Genomic DNA, 26,784 nt, shown 5'->3' with positions numbered 1-26,784 from the left:
TGTTTCTTTTAACAAGAACAAATTTGGTTCTCCTTTGTAGGGCAGAAAAATGACAGCCAGAATGAATCCCATTTTTGAGAGGAAGCTAGCTCCATAAACCTGAGTCTCTGACGTGTTCTGTAGATACTGGTGAAGTTGTGGATTGTTGGATGATGACTGGAATCATGGAATAAAGAAAATATGAGCAGAGATGAAGCCAGTGGATGCAGATTATGAATTATCAGCCTTGGGCTTTGTCTGATACTCTGGTTGCCTTTTAGAGTCCTTGGGTTTGAGATGCACATTGAATTTTGGAATGCAAAGATAGTCGTCTCTCAAAATTGAACTCTAGGTGCTTGCTGATTGCTCAGAGAAAATGACCTAGTGATAAAGTCATGCTTTGTAAATTTCTTTCCTCTAAAATAGATAAATAAAGCAAACCAAACAACAGCAATGACACTAACAGCAAAAAAGAAAAAACTCAAACACCCCGAATAGGTACTTTTCATCTTTTGCTATTTGCAAAAAAACAAAAACAGAAACAAAAACCTCAACTTTATAGCAACATAGTATTTCAAGAACAACATGGGTTTGGTATAAAAAAAAAGCTAGAGAGAGAACTCTAGAATCAAAATAAGGAAGAAACTTCCAAATGTCTGCTCCTTTTCTCTCACAACAAACGTTCTTCCTTGGAAATCCTGAGTTAGAAATGCCTTTGACCTAATTGGTGGCGGGAACAGGGAAGGAAACATGCAAAAAAAAAATACATACCACAAAAGTGTGTTGACCTTTTGCAACTGCTTTTCCCATTAGCCACAGTCGTTTCACCAGGCTGCCGTGCATGATGCATGCGGAGAAGTAGGGGAAGAAGAAATAGAGGGAGGGCCTAGAGTCCATGCATGAAGGCTCTGTGGACTAGAGTTTGAATTTTTTTTTTGAAATTGTTACAGGGGACCACTGGCAGATGTCAGCGGCCTGGTGAGAATTGTATTTGATATTGTTTTCTTTTTTTCAGTGCTTTCTCTTTGCTTTTCAGTTTTGGGAGTTTCTATTAACACTTCCTCGAGTTCACTGATTGTTTTCTCAGGCATGTACTAATGAGCCTGTCAAAGGCACTCTTCATTTCTGTGACAGTGTTTTGATTTCTAACGTTTCTTTTTGATATTTAAAAATTTCCATCTCTCTGCTTACATTACCCACCTGCTCTTTCATGTTGTCTCTTTTTTTCCGTTAGAGCCCTTGGCATATTAATCGTAGTTACTTTAAATTCCCAGTCTCCGAAGTCCAACATCCCTGCCATTTTTGAGTCTGGTTCTGATGCTTACTCTGTCTCTTCAAAGTGTGTTTTTTGCCTTGTAGTCTGCCTTGTAATTTTGTTGAAAGCCGGACATCATGTATCCAGTACTGGTTCCTGCAGAGGTAGGTTTCTGTTTGTGGGTTCCCACTCCGGTAAGCTGCGACTCTCTGTCTCTGCCTTCCTCTCCAGTCTTGGGGCCAGCAGTTTACCCAGTGTCCTCAATTCTCTGACGGATCTAAGAAGACTTGTTGATTTCCATTTGCCCAGCTTTTCACCTGTTTGTAGGACAGAGTGATGACCTCTAGGCGCCTTAAATGCCAGACTGTCCAGACTTGCATCTGAGAAGATTTCTCTGTTCATAAGTGGAGGATGAGGGAGAGGGGGAAGTGGAGGTGGGGAGAACAGTTGGGATGGTTTGTGGTTGACCTGATGAGAAACAAAAACATCCTGAAGCAAGGGAGTAGGGTTAGAGAAAGAAGACAGAATTTGAACTTTAGGGTGAGAGGATTTGGAGACTGACTAAGAAGGAGGAGTGCCAGTTTCCCCCCAGGTTTCTATCCTAGGTGAGGGGATAGCTGATAATACTGTTGACTCAGCAGGAAATACAGGAGATTGGGGCAGGTTTTCTGGAGTGGATTTGACCTAAATGGTTCATTTCTCCTCCCCAGCCCCCGGTTTTGCAATCTTGATACTTATTGGCTGGTCGTAATCTTTAAAATGTGCATAATTTTACTCTAACAAAGTATGCGGCATGGTGGGAGGAGCCCTGGATGGGAGGGAAAGAGAGGTTCTGGCCTTGGCTTGGTCCCCAAGTAGCTGTGTGATCTTCAACAAATCTCAATGCATACCATTCCCCAAATTCTTTTTGCAGGCAGCTTCATCAGAATTACCTGGTTGTTAAAAATGAAAACGCCACCTCATCTCAGGACTACTGAATCAAAATTTCCCAATGGAGAGCCCAAGTATCTCTACAGAAATTTAAAGCATTTTTGACATAATTTAAAAGTTATGGAAAAGGCACAAGAATCATACAAAGAATTCCTGAAGACCCTCACCTAGAGGACCTAAATGTTAACATTTTACTCTATTTGCTCTCTCTCCACACACACATATGCATATGTTTATGGTTATGTGTGTATAAGGTTTTTTCTGAACAACTTAAGAGAAAGTTACAGACATGAGACATGTCCTTTTACCCCTAAATATCTTTATTTCCTAAAAACCTAGGAATTATAATATATAGTACAATTATCAAAATCAGGAAATGAACACTAATACAATATCATTATTTAATTTAAGCATCTTCATTCAGATTTTGCCAATGGTCCAGCAATGTCCTTCAGAGAAAAAGGAAGCCCAAGGCCTTGCATTCCATTGCTGTGTCTTGTTAGCCTCTCTTAATCTGGAACAGTTTCTGAGGCTTTGTTTGTTTTTCATGACATTGATATTTTTGAAGAATACCGGTAAGGGATTGCGCAACACGTCCCTCATCTTGGGTGTGTCTGCTGATTCCTCGTGATTGGGTTCGGGTCATGCACTCTGGGCTGGCCGTCACACCAGAGTGATGGTGCTTCTTTCTCTGTGCATTAAGTCTGGAGGCCCCTGCAGTCGATCAGTTCCGTTTCTGGAAATGGTAACTTTGGTCAGGGGTTAAGGTGGTTCCCGCCAGTTTTCTCCACTGAAAAGTGATTTCATATCTTGTAATTAATAAGGATTTTGTGGAGAGAGACTTTGAGACAGTATTAGTCCCTGCGATCTTGACCACTTCCACCCACTGGCTTTGGCATTCACTGGCATTCACTGATGGAGACTTGCTACGTTTAACAGGCTTCCAGGGGCTTCAGTGTACCCAGGCTGGCCATGACTGAGGCCTGTGCTTGGGAACCTCTGCACTCACTGGACAGTGACCTCTGGGGGGCAGTCCCAGCATAGGCCTGATGTCTGGTTTAGGAGGTGTTCCATGAGTAGGGAAAAAGGATGCCACAGGCAAATGTCTTCTCTCTGGGTTGTGAGCCATCATCAGTAAAATGAGGGTGATAACTCTTTGTAATTGTGACTCAGTAACTCAGTGTAACTGTAAAAAAATTGTTTAAGTTTCCGCTTCCCCCGTGAGGTGGTAATTCCATTAAACAATGCTTTCTTCAACATGGGAGGCTGGGGCTGTGTGAGTGGTGGAAAAATAAGAAATGAAGATGTTCTACAGCTCAATACATGTCATAGGAAATGGAAGTTGGAATTAATTTATTTATTCATTCATGCATTCAATGAATATTTCTTGCGAACCTGTGTGCCAAGCCCTGCAGCGGTATACAGTGGTACACAGAGGTAACAAGTTGGGCATGGTTCCCGTCCATGGAGCGTGTCACCTCGTGATGCTCAGAAGGACCATTTCTCTCTGCTCTAGTCTAGCAGTTGGAGATGAACAAGGGCAGGCCTCCAGAAATAACTCTCTCCTCCCTCTCATGTAATTCCCGAAGCACCTCTCAGGAGAGTTGGGCAAAGCGTATGCACAGTGTATAAGAAGGAGCTCGCAGAAAGAAGCCTGTGTAATTCAGAGCTGCCTATGAAACTTGCCCATAGCATTATGCATCTAAACTTTCTCTGTATTCGTGATGTGGAAGACACACTTTGCATTGTTTTTAAAGAAATCAGTCTGATCAAGGTCCAGTTTATTTCTGAAATGAGCCTGCAGCGTGAAAGCCAAGGTGAACTCTTGATGCTTTCTGATTCATAAGCAAAGTCAAGCCACTTCCATACAGATGAACTTTCCAGAATAAAATTAGCGAGGTTATGATAGTGAGTTAACTGCCACAGTGCTGATGTGTATATTATAATTTAGATGAGTCAACTCATGTCCTACAATAAACATCTGATAACAAATACGATTTTCTAAAACAAACAAAATAGTGAGGAGATGCAGTTCTCCCTAACAACCCTGCAAAGCAAGTGCAGCCTAGAGATCAAGGGTTACAGTCCAGGTAAGATAATAATAAGGCTTTTAAAAAGAATTTATAAACCGAATGTCATAGGAGAATTTCTTGCAAACAAACTAGCCCAGATTCAGTTTGACAAGATACAGGATAAAAATTTGTCCGACTGGTTAGTGTTTACATCCCTGAGTGTTTTTCAGGTGTCTGAGTTACAGATGTTCCAACCTTCTGTTGTAACTTTGTAATAAGCTGTGACCAGGAGCTCAGTGTATTGTATTCTCAAAATGACTGTCTCAACAACCTTATTCTCTCAAGGTCTGCTGAAACTTGCGGCCTCTGTTTTCAACTATATTCTTAATCAAAGCTGAATCTAAGAACGTAAAGCTTACTGTTTTCTGTTTCTACACACTATATTGACTGACATGTAGATATTCTACTTTTCAAGCCCCCAGTACCCTGCTGTTTACTGGATCTTACCTGTTGAACTCTTCATCATGATTCATACCAAGGTGCCATGAGTTAACAGAGGTCACTTCTCTCAGGATCCTTGCTTTTTCCTACCCCTGACTTTGCCTGCTATTCCTTTGCCTCTCTGTCTGACTCAATATGACCCTTCTTCAAGGACATATCGATTCCCACTTTCTCTTTGTTTTTTCCCACTTTCTCTTTGAAGCCTTCCCCAGTCACTCAAAGGAGAACTAAACTTTCTAATCACTCAGCTCCCACAAGAACAATATTACGTGCCCACAAGTCCGTCTCTCCAGCTACAATCACCACTCTATGGTAGCAACAATCTGTGTTACTCATTTTTGTCCATAGCACAAGTCATGACACTTGCTTGGTAAAAGTTAATTGAATAAATGAAACAATCGATGAAGGAGGGAAAGGGATTCCAGGGGAGAATGCTTGTCTGAATCAGGGATGATGGAGTCAGTGATCAGGCGTGTATGATTGCTCTGCGGAGTGGCAGGGTTGGTGGGGTTGGCGGGAATGCCAAGCCCTTTGATTTTTCCTTGCCGAGACTGTTTCCCGCCTTCGAGGCAAGATCCTTCTGACTATATTGTCTGAAACAGGAGTTTTCTGGAGCCATCCTCTCCTGGGTGAGAGAGGGCAGATGGTTCCTCAATATTTCCTGAGATTACTCTTACCTCCACCAGCAGAAATTCCCTGAAAATTCACAGAATAGTTAAACCTACACTATATAATCAGAAATTAAGATACAAACTATAAACTTAGTACAGAGAAGAGATAAACAAAAAGGTCCTACTGTATAGAACAGAGAACTATATTCAGTGGCTTGCAGTAACCTGTAATGAAAAATAATATGAAAAAGAATATCTATCTCTATCTCTATATCTATCTATCTATCTATCTATCTATCTAACTATCTACCTCTCTCTCTCTCTCTCTCTCTCTCTCTCTCTCTCTCTCTTAAGGGTCTGGGTTTGGCCAAGTGGCAGAACCTTGAGACTCCAAGGCCCCATTGCCAGGCACCCAGGAGAATGTGTCACACTGCCACCTCCCCCAGCTCTGCCTCATCTGTCCCCATTCCTGAGGCTCCTCCTACCCTCACTGAAAACAAGCCGTTCTACCTGTAGTCTTTTGGGATGGCCCCCTGACATCTGTCTATGTTGCCTTCCTCCTGGAGAGCAGGTGCTGGAAAGCTCAGAGGCTTGAGGGTCCCTAAGCCAACCATGTCTCCCATGGCAACCCTGGCCTCATGGCTCCCCCCTTTTGGCCATCACTCAGCCTGGGCTAGGCCCACAGGTGCAACTTCCTCCTCTTCCCAGTAGCCCTACAAGGAGGCCTCACTATGTGTAAGTAGATGCGGGCAGGAGTCTCAAGAGGGGCTGGGAGTTTTCTGAGGCTGCATCTGTTCCTGTGCCCCAGAATTTACACTTCTCCTCTCCACCCCTGCTGCTCCCGCTCCAGGAGGCCTGGCCAGCAGTGTCTGAGGATGAGGTCATGGTCAAGGAGAGGGCTGTGGGCTCGGCTGCCTGGCCAGACTTAGGAGGGTGGAGCAGAGGCTCACGCTAGCTTAGTTATTCCAGGAGAGTCTGCTTTCCCAGAGGAAAAAGAATCACATGAATGCATCTGGCACTCTTCTGAAAGTCCTTACCAGGCCCAGCTCTGACTGGGAACACTGGCTCTGTGCCTTCTGTTCTAGCCTGGAACCAAGAAGTCTACCAAAGAGAGAGTTCTAGACTGTGAAGGCAGCTTCAGAAATGCACACTTGCGAGCTGCCTCAGTGGCACTCCCCAAAGTGGACTCTGAGTCTGGGTCCTCCCACCCAGGTCTCTGCACCTTCCCACCTGGCCATGTTCCGCCCACCTGGGCTTTGCATGGGAGCCAGTCGGGTGCCTTCCCTCCATCACTGGGTGGAAGCGTTTGAACTCTTGGTTTACTTGCTCAATTTGCTTCTCCTTCCCAGAGCGCTGAGCTGGCTGGTGGCTTGGGGAGCTCATGCTCTGGTCCAGACAGAGTGGGAAATTTAATCAGCTTTGTGTGAGTTTTGGCCGAAACCCTCTTGCTCAAGGAATAATCCAGGCAGGAGATGCTCCAGCAGGAACGAGAATCTGAGCTCTTCGGGGTGTGTCTTTGCCCTAACATGGCAAATGTGCCCCCGGCCTCAGTGATCCGTGGCTCAGAGCCGGGCTCTCTGTGGTTTCTAGTTCATCAGGGCTTGGGAATGAACCACTGGCAGTGCCGGCGGTGCCGGGGTCCCTTTAGAGTCTTAGCTGTATTCACTCAGGAGTCGTTGTCGTCTGGATGGACGGATCTGGAGTCCAGCAAGGCGAGCTCGCCAAGGCACCAGCAAAGTCCTCAGCAAAGACTCATCAAGAAAAGCGTGAACGAGGGAGAACCGGCGTGGCTTAGTGACAACGGTTCCCCCGGAGGGGCGGGCCGTTCTGTCCGCAGCTTGTGTGTGTACAGTGCCCGGTGGCCTGGCCCTGAGCCCACTCCCAGCCCATTCCACGCCGGGCTCTGGGGGCCTTGTCAGGGCCGTCGGGCCAGCAGCCAGGAGGCGTGGTGCAGCAGAGCCGCGGGCTCACATCATTTCCCCCTTTTGCTGGGGAGAGGAGTGAAGGGGGAAAAAAGAAAAGTGAGACTCAGACTTGTTAGGGGTTGTATGAGGTGCCTCCAGCCAGGGAAGCACTGACCGTCCATCACCCTCCCGCCCAACGTGGAACTGCCCGCCCGGCTCACACAGGCGGCGGTGCGCACGCGCGGCCTCCCGCGCCCGCGGGCTCAGGCGCGCGTCCTTGGACTTGTAACCGCGCAGCGAGCTGGGCGTCCGCTCTGCAGCAGCAGGTTCCACCCAGCTCTCCGCGTCTTTGGAGGAGAGTGTGGCAGGCAGCTACCCGTGTGGCGTGAGTGGAAGAGCATCAGGAAATCCGGCTGGGAAACCTTTCTCACGTGGCTTTGCCGGAGTCTGGAACTCCACCTTCACAGCCTTCTTTCAGAGAAGCAGGTGCTCCTGGTTCGTAGGCTTCCATAAACTGTTACTTTTCCACATTTTTCATTTATGCCTCATCTCCTCTAAGAGAGTCTGAACTCTCCCACTCCTGTAGGTTAGGGAGTGCCTCCCACCTCTTTTTGCCCCTCATTTTTGGTATAATGACCTTCACTTTTTGGTACTCATTAAATTTTTGTTCATTCTTTAAAAAGCTGCCTAGTGTGAGGTGGGCATAGAGGGTTCATGACTACTGTTTGAGCTGATCTTTATCGTATGGGGATACATGAGACTGCCAGAAGCTTGTACCTGAGGTGTGACTTCCGGGAGCAGGTGTGCTGTGTGTCAGCCAGAACTGTGTCCTGTTCTTGGTCGACCCTGTCCTTTTCAACCCCAGTGCGAGCTCTGCGGGGGACCATTGACACAGTTTGCCGAATAACTGGACCCTACATGTATCAGTAAATAAAGTATGAAATCTCAAAGTCCAACAAGGCAAATATTTAGCAGGTGGATGGGTATTAACCTAGCTAGAGGAAAGACAGGAGGAACCACAAAAGAAAAGGAAGGTGAGAAATGGAGACTAGTCATGCAGATAGCCCTCAGCACGGAGGCTATGGTTTTTCCTATCTAAACCCACGAAAGTCTGTAAGCCCCTGGCCACACTCAGGAGGGCTTAGCAAGCTTCTGGCATTTTGCTGAGTGTGTTTGGCTTGGAGAGGGTTCTGCATTTGTGCAGTGGAAAGACCCGGGGCAACAGGAAGTCTGTGAAGGCTGCGTAGTTGAGGCTGAGAGATTTTTATGCATTAAAAACTGAAATGTGAGAATTTGTAGATAAGGAGATCATGCTCTCTCTGTAGTTAGTATGAGCTCTCTGAAGCTTCCATGGTCTGAGTAACCAGACGTGGCCATAGGACTGAGCAGAGTCAGGATGTGGAGCTCAGCAGAACTCAACCCTGAGCAAGACCAGGCAGGAGGGGACAGTGTCCACACCACACCGTGGCTACATCTGTGTGCTTTGTGCAATTTGGGGTGTACATCTCTGTTTCATTCTTTTTTTTTTAAATCCCTTGACATGTATCCAATACACATCAATGAGAGGCTAAACATATCTTGTCTGCTAGTGAGCTATCAGTAAATTTGGTTTCTCTTTTACAAAGTAACCTGGTTAATTCCCAACATTTTTTTTTTTCAGTTGGGAGCATCTGCAGAAGCCCCCCTACCTGGAGATGATTTGTTAACCCATCTCTGTCAGAGACCAGGGAAACACCCACATTTCATCACAGAAACAAGGCAAGGCTTTAGGAAGGACGATGGACAATAATGACAGAAAAGAAGCACCTAACCCAGGTGATTGCTTTGTAACTCACCTGCAGGATATGATGTTGTTTGTGGTGACTTACCTAAAAAGGAGCTAGAGAATGGAGATTTGTGTTTATTCAGCTCATGAATTGAGAGTGAAGCCTCAGAATTTCTTGTTACTGCTTTTGGTCTTGTTTTTTACTTTCTATTTTGAGATGATTTTTGACTTATAGAAAAATCGCAACAATAGTACAAAGGTTTCCCATCTATTCTTCACCCAGATCGTGCCCAGATAGTAACACTTGACCACTTTTTTTGTTGCTCTCCCTCTCCCCACTTTCTCCATCTTTATCTGTATCGTCTCTCTCTCTCCCGTCTCTCCCTTTCTCTGTGTATACACACATACACATTTACACGCATTTCCATAACGAACAGCTAGTTTTACTAAGTTGTTTATTGGCTGGGGGATGACACTGCGGGGATGCTGATGGAAACTGTGAGGGAATGAATGCTCCCTTGAAATCTGCTTGGCTTCATTATTTACAAGTATCTGACTCTATTGAGGGAAGTTACCTAATACACTGTTTGCCATGGATTTTAAGGTTTCTCAGTTAAAGCATGTTTGTTTTCCTTGGAATAAAAATATGGTAGTAGTTTGTGGGGTTGAGGGCTGTTGGTTCTTTTGGAGATGTGTAAAAAGGGAGGAATGGAGGGATTTTGTTTGGGGTTTCACTTTAATAAGCTCAATCTTGTGGGTTTTACATCCCTTTGGGTTTTTCTGAGGATGAAGGGAAGCCAAGCGTGTGTGGCAGTGAGGGGGGGGGGTGGGGGAGTCTACAGAGCAGGGCCACCTCTTTCACAGCAGGGCCAGTCCTGGCGAGAGAATCATACAAATAAAGGCAAAGTTGAGACTTGACAGCTTCTGAATGTATTTCTGTATTGAGTGTGAAGCTTAATTACTTTTAACCTGGCACTTTAAGCCTCAACAAAGAGTACATGGGTAACATGATCATTATGATTTTAAACATGAAAAGTCATCTATCTAAGTGCTGTTTACTCTTCTGTGCACTTTGGAGGCTCTCCCAGTCAATGTCAGGGTGATGAATCACTCATTTAACATTGTTTCTCAAAGCCTCTTTTAATTTAAGGCAACTGGACCTTTCTTTTTTTCTTTTTTTAAAAGAAATGAAGACACATTTGAATGAATACAGGGACAAAACCACTTTTGATTTTTTAACATAGAAAACATAAAAAAGTGAGAATGGATTCAAAAGCCACTGATAGGATGAACTGGTTTCATGAGGACACAGATGAACAGAGAGCACTGGGGAGAGAGGAAGGGAGCTGAGGGAAAGTGGGGTGACACATCACTGATGAGGGACTGAGTGGACAAAAGAGGGTGAAGTTCAGGGGAGGGACACCGGTTGGCTGTATAAGCTGAATGTTTCTTCTTCACTAGCCTTTTATCCAGTATTGAACACATGACTGCATTTAGTGCTCTGGGTTAACAGTCTCACAATACCTGGACCAGCATAGCACTGCTACCTGATACTTACTTCATAGCAATGATGTAAAGATCTGTATCATTGTTTGAAAGTATCAAAAGAGATTTTTTCTTTTGGCAATAATGATGCGGTAGTACAAACCAATCATCTCACTGAAAATAACCACCAAAAAATTAAATGACATTTAAATTTTTCCTTAAAAGCATCAAAGAGCTACTAAGATAATGAGGGATTTCTGGATCCAGATCCAAAGAAAGAATGAAAATCCAGAGATGTGAGGTTGGCATTTGGGACTGCTTTTGATCCAGGGGCAACTGGAAATCTGAAATACATGACCAAGAGAGTGAACAGTATGACTCTAGTCCTATGAGATTAGCGGGGCATGAAGTTGGAGCCCAGAGCACACCAAGATGGGGCTTCCTATGCTTTGATCTCAGATTCAGCAGAGCTGCTTATCCTAGAGTTAAGGGTGAAATGGAAGTAAAAAACTCTTCATGAACTGTGTCCCAGTTCTGGGTCATCTGGGTGACCTAGAAACTCTTATGTCCCACAGTTGGAAAAAATGGTAATTGATTGATTTGACAGTGCCCCAGGACTCGGCAGAAGCAAATGAAAATTATATCTAAAGAAAAATAACATCATCTTATTCTTCAAAATATTTCTATAAATAATTTAAAAATATAGTGTCAAACACATGATTAAAAAACAACAAAATGAAAGAACTAATGAAAACAAGAAATAATATGCATAATCATAAGAATATCAGATATGGGAATTATCAGTGAGAGACCAGCTAGTAAATATACTTACTATTTTTAAGAAGAGAAATGGTAAGTTTGAAAAATCTGGCAGATATTGGAAACCATAAAAAGTGACAAAGCAGACTTACAGAAGAACAAAGTAAATGCTAGAACTTAAAAATCTAATAACTAATTAGAAGTTCAATGTACAGACTTAATGGCAAATTATATATAGTTGAAGAGAAAATTAGTAAATATAAGATTGGTTACAGGAAAATATACAAAATGAAGTATATAAAGGCAAATGGTATTAAGGTAATAAGAAAACACAAGACACATAGAGGGTATAATTAGAAGGGTCAACATATGTCCAGTTGGATACTCAGAAGACGCAGAGTCTAAAAGTCTTAAGCATAAGCAATATTTGATAGAATAATGGCTAATGATTTTCTTAGGAGAATTCTCAAGGAATCCTAGTCAGGAAAAATATAAAGGATATTATAGGGAAATTTTAGACAACCAAATCCTTAAAACTGCCAGAGAGAAAAAGAAAGATTACTTTTAAAAGGTACAACAGCTACACTGATAAGTGAGTTATCAAGAGCAACAATGGAAGTCAGAAGACAGTGGAATATCTTTAATATACTGAGAAAACAAAAATAAGGTGCCAACATAGACTGTCAATAAAAATATCTTCTATGTATGAAGGTGCAGTAAAGGCATTTTCGACAAAAAAAAAAAAAAAAAAAAAAAGAGAGCTGTTAGATAGTAGATCCTCCATAAAGGAAACATTAAAGAGAGTTCTTCAGGCAGACAGAAAATAATCTTAGATGGAAGCTTAGGGATACAGGAGAAATCAAGATCAAAGGAAAATACAAATATATGAGTAAATCTAAATGACATTGATTTTATAAAACAAGAATAATATTTGTGGGTACATATATTTGTGTGTGTTATTATCTATTTATCTATGTATCATCTATCTATCTAAAGACAAAAGACAACAAAACTCTTTTAAGTTGAGAGGGTGATAAAACAATTTCAAGTGCTCTAAGATCCTTATATTGTCCAAGAGGAGGTAAAAGTACCAAGTATAATTAAACTTTGATAAGTCAAGGATTCATCTTGTAATTTTCAAGGTAACCAGTAAAAGCATAACAGAAAGTGTAAAACTTTCAAATAAAGAGAGTGATAACATGAAATGATAAAAATGAAAATAATAAAAAAATTAAAAATCCAAAAGAAGGCAAGAAAAGAGAGAAAAAGGACATGGAATGAGTCAAACAAATAGAAAGCATATTGAAAGACAGTAGATTTCAAGTCAAACAGTTTAGCAATTATATTAAATGTAAGTAGAGTAAATACTTTAGTTAAAAGACAAAGATTTTCTGACTTGATTACAGATCAAAGCCAAATTATATTCTGTTTTCAAGGCACAAACTGAAATATAAGGATAGAAGAATTTGAAAATAAAACAGTGGAAAAATTAGATGGTGCCAATAGTAGTCAAAAGAAAGCTGGTAAATCTATATTAATATCAGACAAACTTGACTTTAAAGCAAAAAAAAAATTACTGGAGTCATTTCTTATTGATTAGGGATTCAATCCATCATGAAGATAGAATAATTAAAATTTTATATGCATCTAATTATATGGCCTCAAAATATTTGAAGCAAAAAGAGACTGAAAGACTTGGATGGGGCTGTGGATAAATCCATAGGCATGCTAGAATTTTGTAACAGACTTCTCTCAGAATTGAGAGAACAATCAGGAAAAAAAAAATTTGCAAGACTGTAAAAGATTTCAAAAGTATGATTAAAAAGCTGACACACAAAGAGACAACATGAGAATATACCTAGTTTTCAAGTATGTGTTGAACAGTTGCAAAACCTCAGCATGGCCGCAAAGCAAGTCTCAGCACTTTCAAAGGATTAAAATGATAAGGTACACATGATCACAGTTAAAAGTAAAAAAGAAAAAAAAAAAACTGAAAAATTACCGTATATTTTAAAATTAAGAAAGATATTTAAATAACTCATTAGTCAAAAACAAAATCTCAGCAAAAATACTATTTTTCAAAACATGTGGGATCTAACAAAGCAAAGCAAAGCAATTCCCTTTAAGGAAATCTTCACCTTAAAATGCTGTGTTAGGAAAGAACATAGGCTGGAAAAACCTCAGTGAGCTGACTGTGCATCTCAAGAGATTGGAAAAAGAAAAACAAAATAAATGCAAAGAAGATAGAAGGAAATAATAAAAACAAGAGCAGAAAATACTGAAATATGGGGGAGGGGATATAGCTCAGCGATAGAGTGCTTGCTTAGCATGTGCGACGTCTTGGGTTCAATCCTCAGTACCTCCACTAAAAAATTTTAAAAAAAATTTTAAAAAAAAGAAAACACTGAACTAAAAAACAGAATAAAGAAGATCAAAAAGCCAAAAGTTGTGGGGTTTTTTTGCAAAGATGAATAAACTGATACACCTGGGTGAGACTGATTAATAAAAAATGGAAAGAAGGCACAAATAACCAACAGTGAACATGGAAAAGGGGACATGTAGGTTGGGGCTTAAAGGATGAGTGTGCTTGGGAGGTGATCAAGGAGAAAGGGCATCCCAGGCAGTGGTAACAGGCAGGCTCGGGGCTGACAGGAAGGCAGGGCGGGAGGCAGGGCGGGAGGCAGGGCAGGCTAGAAGGGCCCGGATTGGGAAGGGCAAGCTGAGGAGTCTGGGCTTTATCTTGGAAGATTTTAAGAGAGAGAAGACGCCCTTCAGGCTGGTTGTCCTGGCTGCAGTTTGGGGAATGATTAGGAGGTGGGATGGTCTGTGGACGTAACCTGGAGTTGGGGAGATCGATGCAAAGGTGGATGCAGTCATCCAGGCGAGGAGGATGAGGGCGTGGACCAAGGCGGACACCCTGGGAATGGAGCAGGAGGAGCGGGCTCAGACATACGCCGGGCTGGAAGCTGAGGACAGAGGACATAGCTATGGGAATTATGGATATTTAAGGGGTGAAAGGCTAATGACAAATCCACAAATGGGCTGGAGAAGATTGTAATAACCTATAATCATAACGATTATCATGAAAATTTTTCCTCCACCTGAAAAATTAAAATCAGTGACTCACATTATGTAACTAAGATTTTCCAACCAGGTCAATCCAGGTTCTTCCATTTCCTCCCTCTTATTACATATTAACAGGGAAATGTTTTTGAACCTGGCTCACAGTTACTCTTTGTTTATATGTCTGGTTACTTTGTTTACCATAGAAGGAGATGGGGAGACAAATTTTTTAAGAATTACAAAAGAGAAAAATTTAAAGGATCATCATAGTTGTTCCTGCCAAAGAAGTCTATGAAATGTTTAAATCAGAAATGGCCAATTTACATGTCAGACTGGTATTTCTAAATCCCAGTTTCTTCTCCCCTGTAACATATTGTAATTGAAAGATGCCCAAACAGATGTTTTCTGTTATATGGATGCAGTTCCAAAGATTTCTTCAAGTGCTGCTCACAGTCAAATCATCCCTAAGGAGCTATAGGGGCCAGCAATCCTCATTTTTGTTATTGCATATGAAAATATTTCAGGCTGTTTGTATTAGATTGATCTTGTTTTGGGACAGCATTATTATTAAGGCACACCTTTCCATGCACATTTTTAACAATTAATTCTTTTGTCTTATTTTGTGGCTGATATTTCCACTCACTCTTCTTGTGGCCACCAGATCATTGATTCATTTGCTGTGGTCATTGTGAACCCCTTATCCTCAACCAAATTTCATCCCTCAGATGTGAAGTCCCTCAAAAGAGATTCTCAGATTGCCCAAGTGTGTGTTCAGGCGCACCTATGAACACAAGTGTAATGTTTTCCTGTTGGACTGGTGCTCCAAAAATGAAATATGTGAAGTGGAAGTGGAGGAAACATTGTTTCCACAAGGAGAGCTGGAAAAAGCACTGTTTAGTTAGACTTTATCAATATTGCTTTAAATCTTAAGTTGTTATGTCTCAAAGTCCTTCTGAAATCAGAGCTTACAGTGAATAATGACTTGGAAAATAAGAATAATCCTCTCCTGGGATCTGAAGCCCTGACTCAAAGAACAGCAAGGAGCCGGAGCTGGCCACGCGGGAGGCACTGACAGTGCATCACACACTGTAAAGCTCCTGGGATTCTAGCGCCTTCTAGGGCTCAGAGCAGACTGTCCCGTCGCCCCCTCCGTGACCGTCCTGGGTCTTCTGCTGATCAGTAAACGAGGGCAGAAGAGATAGGGAGACGGCTGCCACGGGGCTTCCAGGTCTAACGCCGGTGACGTTAACTGCAGAAAAGGGGATCGGGTTAAGATGTTGGAATTCCTTATTCCAAAACACACAGACTTCTCGCACTTTTTGCTGTGGGTGGAGGTGAGGGGCAAAGTTCCTGGCTGGTGGACGGAGCTGACATGGCCACAAAGAGGGCTGTGACAAGAGGGGAGAACCCAAGGAAGTTCAGGTGGCAGGTGAGGGAAGGAGGCTGGGAAGAGAGGAGGCTGGCAGTGGGGGCTGGGGGCCTGAGAAATCTCTTCTTTTAGCCCAAGGACAGTGGAAGCCTGAGAATAATTTTAAGCAGGAGAGTAAAATAATCCCATCTGCACTGAAAAAATAGAAGGCTGGCAGCTTGGAGAATGGGCGGGGCTGGCTGGCACGGGGGGATGTGGAGGACACAGGGAGGCGAAGCTGGCCAGCGGGTGTGAGGCTGCCGTTCCCCGTGGTCAGAGCCACCACCTGGTGAACGTGGCTCCCTACCTCCATCCGCTCTCTCCCTCCGCGATGCTCACGCTACTTCTGAAGCGGCTCGCCCGAGCTGGGGAGAGCCCTCCGCCGGCACAGTGGGGACTGACTGGGCAGGTGACTCCCCCGGGAGGGGTTTTCCTCACGCCAGTGGTGGGTGAAGGGACCGCCCCACTGAGCAAATGTAGATGAAGATGTGAATTGGTGCCTTTTCACGCCTTCAAAACCCGCACCCCATTGATTTCCTTGTTTGGGCTCTGCCTATGTATGCGGTGGGTTCTGAGCACAGCGGGGCCCATGGCCAAGGGCGGCCGCATGTGCAGACAGGGATGTGCTGGTCCTCGGGAACCAGGTGGATATACACACCTGAACTCAAACAAGACCCTCATCTCAGAGATTTGAGCCTGGGGTGCTCTCACGCGGGCCCCTGATAGCCTCCAGAAATGAGCGATGGGGATTCGGACATCAAAGCCTCTTGGCCGCTGGAAGGAACATCTTTTCTGTCAACAGCATTCGTCATTCCCAGCAGCTGGGCGGGGAGCTCTGCAGGGTCAGGTGCCCACGGGGTGGGGGAATCCTGTGTACCTCAGAGGAACCAGGTGCCAGCCGGTGTGAAAGTCCATTTATCCTGCCTGCTTGAAAAGAAAACAGGAGACCCATTTGATGAAAACCCAATTTTCCTTAAAAAGAAAAAAAGAAAATGCTGGTCCAATAGGGAGGAAGGATAAATTAGTAAAGTCTGTGGGTAGAGTGAGGCCCTCCCTCTGTGGAGGGGAAATGGATCAGATCTCAGTGGCCCTTAAGGGGCAGAAAACACCTTAATATTCCTGGGTGCCATTTAAAAAGCATGTTAACATTCATTTTCTTAATTAGTAATCTAGCACCCAAATTAGCACAGTCTGTTGTGTACACATGAACACTCCTGTGGGGCTGGCAAGGTGGAGAGTCTGCTCTTAGTCTGGTGTCCCTCAGCTGAACTGAGCTACTGAAACGTCGAAGATCTAGAAGAAAGAAGATCTGAAAACAACAAAAAGATCGCTTCAAAGAAGTCTCCTGGAGCTCCGCTGGCAGCTCGCAGGAGAACCCTTACTTCTGACCTTCACGTGGTGAAGAGACAGTTTCCAGGACAACGGAAACAGAGGAGTCCTTCTCTCCTCCCATGTGCTACGTGCTGGCTCGCCGAAGGCTCCTGAGGGGGTTTTCGGGTACATGGCAACAGCTTGAAGGTTGGAGTTCATCTTTGGGGAGCCCGTCTCTTCACTGACTGCCACCTCCTTCTTTTCAGAACTCCCTTCCCCCTGAGCACCAGGCATTTTTCACTCAGCTCCTCCCGCTGCCAGGCACCCGGGCCCCCCCCCCCCCCGCAGCCCTGATTCTGGCGGGACCGCTTGGGTGGTGGCCCCTCTTCCTCCTGCCGCGGAGGAAGTTCACAGTCTGCATCCTTTCCCTGGCCTGCTTGCTTTGTGCTAGGGGCCACCAGTTCATCAGACCTGTCATCCAGGCTGCTGGGCACTGGTGCCGACAGGCATCTCGTGGAGGTCAGGAGAACAAAATGCTATTTGTTTTCAAAGCTGTCTTTATTTTAAAATTTGCCCTTAAAAAGCAGCCAGACTGGATTCCTTCTCCAAGCAGGCTCCTGTTCTTGAGCCGTGTGCCAGACAGTCTCCGAGGAGATATAGAAACAGCGGGATGCAAAGCCGAGGCCGTTGCACAGACCCGGTTCTCCACTTGGGGCGAGTTGCTGGCTCCGGGCAGCAGGGCCCTGGCCTGATCGTCCCATGATCAGAGTCAAGCCCAGGACGAGGCTCCCCAGCTGTCCCTCTGTCCCCATCCTGGCTCCAGGAGCCCCTGGTTCCTGTCAGTGTTCTGTGAAAATGGTATCTGCTCTGCACCAACATCGAAATAAAAAAATAAAGCAGCCACATTGAAACAGGAAATGTTTGCTGGTTCTCTCCTTTCCTATGTTCTAAATCCTCTTCTTCCCTGAGCCTCAGTGAGCGCTGTGCTCGCTGAAGCTGTCCGTGAGCCCTCTGCCTCCTCCCTGTCTTCTTCAAGGTGTGCGCTTCACCCGGGAATTGTTCCCCACTGCCAGCTGTGCTAGGTTGTTCCGGGCCAACTTGGCTAAGCTGGGAGCTAGAGCTCCTTGACTCTTCTTCCCTGGGTTAGAGTTGGCCAAGGAGATCTGCATGCGATTTGGAAGGCAGGAGCGAAGCAGTGGCCATCACTCCCGGAAGTTCACTGTGGTCATGTCTAGTGACAGGTGGGTTAAGAGCTGCCCCATGGCTCTCAGTGTGTACCGGGTCTCCTCCATTCTGTGTCCAGTGCTTTTTCCCAGCTGCTGGCCTGGCTGACCAATAGTGGTTCTAAACCCCTTAGGTGGTGGACCCACAGAGGTGGAAGTCACTGAGGCATGGCTTCCCAAGCACCTCTCTTTGAGCCTGCCTTTGCAGTCTCCCTTGAGGGCTGTTCAGCTCTGTCATCTCAGATATCTCCACAAGATCCAGCTTTTCTACCAGAGCTGAAGGTGGTCTAATTGGTGACTCTTCTTTGATCCTCCCAACCTTGCCTTCTAAGCCTTCACTTCTTTAGCATCTCTAAGTTTCATGAGGTCTAATTCCTATGAAATCCCTTATCCCTGAAGCATGGCTCTGCTTTCCCAACTGAACCTTGACTGACACAGCAACCAACCCTCCTAGATAATCCTGGAGCCTGCTGAGCGACGCCAGGTCCTTACACTTCCTTGAACTCCTTTATGGTGCCCAGTTCAATTGTAGAGACAAGTAGAAATCCAGTGGTGTTTGTTGATTGACAGACTGAAAAAAAATGCTCCTACAAGTGCTTTTGGATAAATAACCCTCCCACTGCTTCCCCTCTCCCAGAATTGGAAGACGGAGACCCAGATAATCGAGGAACCTACTGCTAGATTCCCAGGCACAAAGACATTAAGGAATCACCTTTTCTGTAGGAAGACCCACCGTCATTTCTCAGGGCTCTGTTGCAGGAAAATGGAGTGCAAAGTGATGATTGAGACCATTCGCTTTTTCCTTCTCCATCTACCTGACCAGCTCTTAGAAGTAGCCTTTTATCAGATGAGAGACCAGGAAGGGAGAGTCAGGAGAAACTAATGTCCAGTAGGGCTCAACACTCTTGTTTCAGAGTGGGCAGTCAGGAATATTAACTACATATGAGGAACAGTATGTAGATCCTGGAGTTTCTAGCAGTCCTTGTGTTCAGGGAATGTGCGAGTCTTTCCAAGAGGTGAGACCAGATCTGAAGGTCTGATGTGCCAAAGAAGTCATACAGGTCATATGCAGTCTTCACCACTTGCCTTCCTGTCTCTCTTTCTTTTTTCCTTTCTGTCAAAAACATGTTTTGAAGCCTTATAATCATCAAAAATCTATGCTAGGTACTGACAAAATAGGGTGGGTGACCCGATGGGATGTCTAAAGTCCTACAGTCCCGATGGGATGTCTGAAATAGTTGTTTTCAATGTACTGTAGGGACAGAGAAGGGAGACTCGGGGATGGAAACCTTCCCCAACAGGGAGCTCCTCAGAGTTGCCAAGAACCAGCTCTGTTGCTATGACCTGCTCTGGAAAGGTACGGACGCAGTGTGCTCCACTCAGCGACTCTCTGGGAAAACCCTCCTCCGTGCCCCTCGCCAACTGGAAAGTGACTGCCTCTTGACTGTTTCACCCAGTCTTTACTTACCTGCTTTTGGAAGCCCACACGCAGATCACCTGAATTCTAGCTGTAAGCATAGACCAGTGCCATCAAATTCCCCTGTGATTCCACTTTTCAGAAGATGTCGAGCCTCTGCTCCCAGCAACGCTGCCCAGCCCGGCGGGAGCATGAGTGACACAGGCTTTCCTGATTATCTTTGGGAAACTATGACAATTTCTTCTTTACAACAAGTGTATCTTTCATGTCTAAAATATCTAAATCTCCTGTCTGGTCATTGTTAGTAGTGTTTTGCTGTCTTTTCATTTTTGTGATTCTATGTTTGCTTCCATCAAACACTTAACCCAGAGCTTATCCATGTTTCATAATTTTACTACCTGAAGTCCTTGGGTGGGAGCCCAAATATGTTGATTTTGTTTCTATTAACTCACATTCATGGTAATTTTTTTCTTTGTGGATTTAGTCTTGGGTGGTGCACTTGTATTTGTTTGATCTTATATTGGGGAATCCCAAGAGCCCAAACTGGGGATGTTTCTCTAGAGAAGCTTTGCATATGTTTCTGCCAGGATCTGGGGCCCTGTGGTGCCTTTAAGATGCCAGACTTAATGCAGGAATCCCAAGTTCATCTTTCCACCTACCAGCAGGTGCAAGGCTCAGGTTTTTATTGTAGAGTCATGTCACCACTTGCTCTCATGTCAGCTCTGCCTGAAGCCTTTGTTTGAAGTTCGTGGGCACCTGTTCAGATTTGAACTAAAGACTAAAAGAAATTGTTGTTGGAGATTTCCTTTGCTTTCTGGAGCCCAGCCATATAAAAACTAGTTCAAAGTCTATTTTATCTGGGATCTGTCTTTGTAGAGGGAGGGGGTCTGCCCACTGTTGCTGGAGCCCCACCTCTTACTCTCTCCAGGACTGTTTCCCTGGATAACTCAGCTTGATTGAGCCCAAAGAGTCAGTTTCCCCCCTTTGCCATATTTTTAGCATCAGTCCCAAACTATAATTATACACTGATGATGTATAAATGGATACTGTAGCCGAAGAAAGGCACTTTCAAAGCCAGTTCTATTAAAACTGCTCTGTAAATGTCACAGAGTACGGCTTGAAAAGCTTTCAAGGAGCTGAACCCAGAAATAGTATGTAGTGACTAGTTCACTTTTGTGCCCACTTCCTTCTATGGCAGATTTTAGACTGTCCTGGGGCCATACTTTTTAAAATTTTAAAATATTCCATGTTGAAACTAACTTCAGAAAGTTCACATTGAGAACTAGATTTCTAACTTACTAGTCTGGCAAGAGAAGTCCTGTTTAAGCATAAAAGCCGCGAGGGAGATGTGACCAGTCTGTTTTCTGAAGATGTTGCAATGAAAGAAGTTAATCTCTTCCTAAACCTTTTGTCTGAAGTGTTTAAGGACATGCCAGGGGGAGCAGATTATTAAATTGTGATGCCTCGTGTTAACAAAGGCCAATGAAAAAACAAAGCAAAGTTAACATGTGGAGGGGGATGTAATTTTTAGCAGTACCATGGCATTTTTCCTATAGTAAAGGGTCTTCCAAGTTTCTTTGTACAGTGATTGTTCTCAGCTTGAAAACTTGGCAAACACACACACACACACACACACAAAAAGAAAGAGAAAAGAAAACTTGGTAAACAACCTAGTCTCGGTAACACAAGTATCATCTGGAACAAGGAGTCAAAGGTAACTCCTTAGATCTGGAAGTTTTAAGGATAATTAGATAATATTGGTTTCAATATTCTCATTGTATTAATTATCTGAAGTCCATTAGTATTCCAAAATCAGCATTCTTTTTTTAAAAAATATTTTTATTGAAGTATAGTCAGTTTACAATGTTGTGTCAATTTCTGGTGTACAGCACCATGCTTCAGTCATATAGAAACACACATCTATTCATTTTCATATTCTTTTTAACTGTAAGTTGTTACAAGATATTGAATATAGTTCCCTGTGCTATATAGTATAAATTTGCTGTTTATCTATTTTATATATATAGTAGTTAGTATCTGCAAATCTCAAACTCCCAATTAATCCCTTCTCCCACCTCCCTCCCCGCCAAACCGTGTTTGTTTTCTATGTCTGTGAGTCTGTTTGTGTTTTGTAAAGAAGTTCGTTTGTCTTTTTTTTAGATTCCACATGTAAGTGTTATCATATGGTATTTTTCTTTCTCTTTCTGGCTTGCTTCACTTAGAATGACAGTCTCCAGGTCCATTCGTGTTGCTGCAAATGGCATTATTTTATTCTTTGTTATGGCTGAGTAGTATTCCACTGTATAAAGATACCACAGCTTCTTTATCCAATCATCTGTCAATGGACATTTAGGTTGTTTCCATGTCTTGGCGATTGTACACAGTGCTGTGAACGTTGCAGTGCGTATATCTTTTTGACTTAAGGTTCCCTCTGGATATATGTCCAGGAGTGAGATTGCTGGATCATATGGGAAGTCTTTCCAAAATAAGAATTCTTTTTGATGTTTTATCCAACAAAAGGTTTTTACTAGCTTTTTAGTGGGTCCCTGAGGTGACAATTCTGAAATGTTGCTACTCTTCAGTGTATCATTTTTCCACTGGATCAAGTGAATCCTGTGAGACTTTTACACCGACCACAGTCATATCTATTTGTCCTTCAAAGTTCTGCTCAAAGATGATCTTCCTTTCTGAAGCCTTCCTCAGCTCCCCCAGGTCAGACGAATGAAAGAAGCAAAAGAAAAAGTAAATGTGTGTTTACCATGGCCTCTGGGACCCAGCTGGGTTGTCTGCCTCTCTGGAGACAGCACTAGACCCTGACCTCCGCACTGCCTCTCCCTGCTTCCTCTCGCCACCCCCCCACCCCCGGTGACCAGTGTCAGAGCATCATAATCAGACCAGTATTGTCTTGTTAAAAAAAAATTTAATGAAGGGACTGGGGATTGAACCCAGGACCTTGTGCGTGCTGAGCACGTGCTCTGCCACTGAGCTACATCCACCCCCAGGGCGGTGCCAGTCTCGCTATCCTAAGTACAGTGGTATCAAGCTTCCCGAATTGACTACTTTGAGTCATCTGGATGTGATCCCTGTTTTTTTTGGTTTCATTACTTTATAGTCACATTATATAGTAAATCAATGGCAGAACTGAATTCAGAACTGAATTCTCTTGCCCGGATAATGGATTTAGGTGAGGCTGAAGACAAATAGATAGACGTCTGTGGAGGTGGGTGGGATGGTAGGTGTTCTCTGCATCACAGCTGATTCTCTGTGGCGCTTTTCCTTGCTGGTCTGTAGGGTCCTCGAGCGTGTGGACTATGTGCTCTGCGAGACGTGAACCCAAGTACTTAGTTTGGGGCTGTGCCTCCTGCGACAGCTCAGAAAATGCCTGTGGCTGGCTTGCTATCATGATTTGGGATGAACAGACTCTCAGAGTTAAGGTCTGAAGGTGAGGGGGCGTCCTCTTCTGTCCCCACGTCCTGAAGCTCCATTTCATTCTGCACCACTCTGTTTTGGCTTTCACATTCCATAAATGTAACTGATTTACTCAAGAAAGAATTCAAAGTATTAGTCATAATTTCCTTTTCACAGGGGATAGGTGAAGTAATTTATTTTCTGGAAGAAGGACATGCTGTTATGACTGTGTTGAGTTCTATTGAAAACATGGAGTCCTCAGGAACGGTACCCTCTGAATGCTCCCCTTTGGGGTAAAAAGGAGCTATGTTACAAAATTCTGTTTGTCTCTAAAATTGAAAGAGTCTTAAGATTTATTTGGCAACGATATATGCAAACTGGCTCATTCTTTGGAGGAGATGAGAACACTGATTTCTATTAATCTTCTCAAGAAAAACACAGGAGGTTTGTGAGAAAGCTGTTACACTACTACAAATTGTGTGTGCACCATCTTGATTGTATCCTTACAGCCATGATGTTCTTCTGAATTACTCACCTGGTGTGATGAGGGCACCAGCCCAGTTTAGAAAACCTGTTAAATCTGGTCAGCTCTCAGTCTTATGTACATTCATCATCTTCAGTGGAAAGAATAAAAGTGAAGAGCTGTACTGAAACTGCAGAAGAGGACCAGTGTCCTTTTTAAAAATCTAAATTAGATGTGGGAACAATACAAATGTCCATCAACAGATGGATGGTTAAAGATGTGGCATATACACACAATGGAATATTATCCAGCCTTAAAAAGAAGGAAGTCCTGCCATTTGTAACAACATGGGTGAATCTGGAGGGCGTTACGCTAAGTGCAATAAGCCAGACAGAGAAGGGCAAATACTGCATGATTCCACGTATATGAGGAATCTAAAATAGTCAAAAAAAAAAGGGGGAGAGTATATAGTTCAGTGTCTGCAGAGTGCATGCCTAGCATGTATGAGGTCCTGGGTTCAATCCCCAGTACCTCCATTAGAATAAATGAATAAAGAAACCTAATTACCTCCCTCACCCCCAAAATAGTCAAACACATAAAAGCAGCAAATAGAATGGAGGTTACCAGACGCTGCGGGGAGGGGAAAAGGAGAGTTGTTCTACTGGATACAACGTTTTGGTTATACAAGAGGAAACATCTTCAGAGCTCTGCGATACAATATAGAGCACTTCAAAATGTGTTAAGGAGTAAGTCTCATGTTGAGAGTTCTTACCACAAACAAATGCAAAAGTCACAGAGGGACATGAGGACATTTTTGGAGGTGATGGATATGTTTATTACCTTGATTGGGTGATTGTGTCATGGGTGTATGTATGTATATGTCAAACTCATCAAACTGTGTGCATTAAACATGTGCAGTTTTGATTTTATGTCAATTGTACCTCAATAAAGCTGTTAAAAAAGAAAAGAAATCTAAATTGTAGATGTTTTAAAGAAGAAAAAAAATTAGCTCTTACCATTAATTGCTTTGTGAGAATTAACTGATGGAATAATATTTGATTAGTCTGGTTTAGAATGGAAACAATTTTCTGCGTTTTGTTTAAAGCCATGTGGATTCACATGATTTATATGACATGCTTTAGAAATCTGCATTTCTTTTTCTTGCTAGAGCTAATACTTCTGGAACAGAATTATTATTGTTATTATTACTATTTAAAAATTTCATTGTATGTATACAATACATACAATTTTATTGTATGCATATGTTTTGTTTCTGTGTGTTTTCTACGTATAACCTATATAAAGTCTGAGACAAAACTTTTGACTTTCTCTGTCTGTAGACAAATGTATCTCACATTGTTGGGTAAACCTGCTGGGAATACTCAAGACATCTTTAGAAAATCAGCCTGGTTTTTTCGCTCTTGTTTAAATTACATTCACTTAGCAACTCTGTGCTCTGTTGAATATTTTATAGACCTTCTGTTATTGCAGAGATCTGAATGGAAAAAACTGAGCACAAATAATGGATGAAGTTGGCTGTGATCCACATGTTTAAAACATACTCCGATGTAACAAAAAGTCTTGAGTATTTTTTAGGAGAAAATTAAAAAGTTTTTGGTCGATCATTGAGGGCTTTCATCAGTTCTTTGCCACTGTACCTTCAGATACTGCTTCAGCCTCATTTTTTCTCTTTTCCTTATGGGACTCCAATCACATGTATGTTAGCCATTTTCACTGTGTCCCATATAATTTGTGCTTTTTTCTGTATTTCCATTCTTTTTTTTTTTTTCCTTCTTTTTCTCTCTCTCTGATTCAGACTGCATATTTCCTACTGAGCTGTCTTCCAGTACACCAATCTCCTTCTTTTGGGTCTAATCTGACATTAAAACCATCTAGTGGGCTCTTAATTTCATTTATTATATTTCAGTTTTACAATATCTATTTGATTTTTTAGTCGATTTCAATTTTCTGGTGAAATTTTTATCTTGTCATCTATTTTCTGAACCTATGAATCACAGTTATCTTAAATTCAATAGCTGATAACTCTAGTATCTGGATCTCCTGTGGGTCTTTTTCTATAATATCTTTTTCCCTCTTGCTTTTTAGTTACTTGGCCTCCTTTCTAGTATGCTTGTTAATTTTTATTGCACACCAGGCAATGTATATGAAACATTACAGAGGCTCTGGGTCATGTCTTTCTCCAGAGAGGTATTTTTGCATCTGGCAGGCAGCTAGAGTAGGGGCAGGTCATCTAAATCCAGTCTTGGATTGAGTTGACTAGAATCTGGTTTTAGTTCCCACGAGGGTTGGTCTCTTTGTGATTCACTCATATCCTGAGACAGTAGTTCAGGGGTCCCAGCTGAGAGCCTGGGTGGGTGTTGATCTCCAGTTTTGATCGCCACAGCACCATGAGACCACTGAAAGCTCTGTGTAACTTCTCAGTCTCATAGGCACCACTTACAAAGCAGTAAATGACTTAGGGCGAAAGCACAGCAAATATCAGGCTCACTTCTCAGTACACCCCTTTTCTCTGGGATCCTGGCCCCTCAAGTGCTAGGTACCTTGGTGACCCCGGACTCTGACTGTTAGCTCTCCAGTTATGTGAGACTGCCTAAGGTCAGCTTGGCTTCTCATTCACTTAGCTGCCTCTTTCTCCTTGGTTTTTCAGACTTTCAAAAAACAATGTCTATAAATGAGGAATTTCTTCAAAAGAGAAGTGGTGTATAATATCAGATTCATTAATATGTTTTCTTTCTTTCCAGGACTTTAGTGCCTCAGATTCTGGTCACCCTGGCAGCTCCCCAATACATTTTAACAGACACTTTAAATATTTTATTCAGCTTTCTAGTCATAATTGGCATAAAGTTTTATCTGTTACAGGTTAGTTCATAAAAACCAGAATCAGAAGTCTTGTCATTTCAATCTTCATTCATTCATATTATGTGCCTACTATGTGACTTTACTTCCATTATGGACAGAAAGATGATAAAACAATCTTTGACTGCTGCTAAGAGCTACCATCCACTTCAAACCAGTAAACAGATAATAACACTACAATGGGAATAAGTAAATATCATAGAATAGAAGTTAAGTACAGAGTGTACAATGGAAGCAGAGAGGAAGGAGTGCTTGGTTCTAAGACTTGAGTTGGAGATGCTTCATGGAAGAGCTGATGCTGGCATTAAGTCTGGGATAACAATTAGGATGTCACTAGATGAAGGGGGTGCCTTTGAGCTTCTGCTCCAGATTATAACTGGATTGAATTTGAGAATTGCCTGAGCTCTCTGCTT

The sequence above is a fragment of the Vicugna pacos genome, chromosome 8 (assembly GCF_048564905.1).
Source record: "Vicugna pacos chromosome 8, VicPac4, whole genome shotgun sequence".
NCBI classification, from domain to species: domain Eukaryota; kingdom Metazoa; phylum Chordata; class Mammalia; order Artiodactyla; family Camelidae; genus Vicugna; species Vicugna pacos.
The sequence above is the reverse complement of the archived record's forward strand: the minus strand, read 5'-3'. Positions refer to the sequence as shown.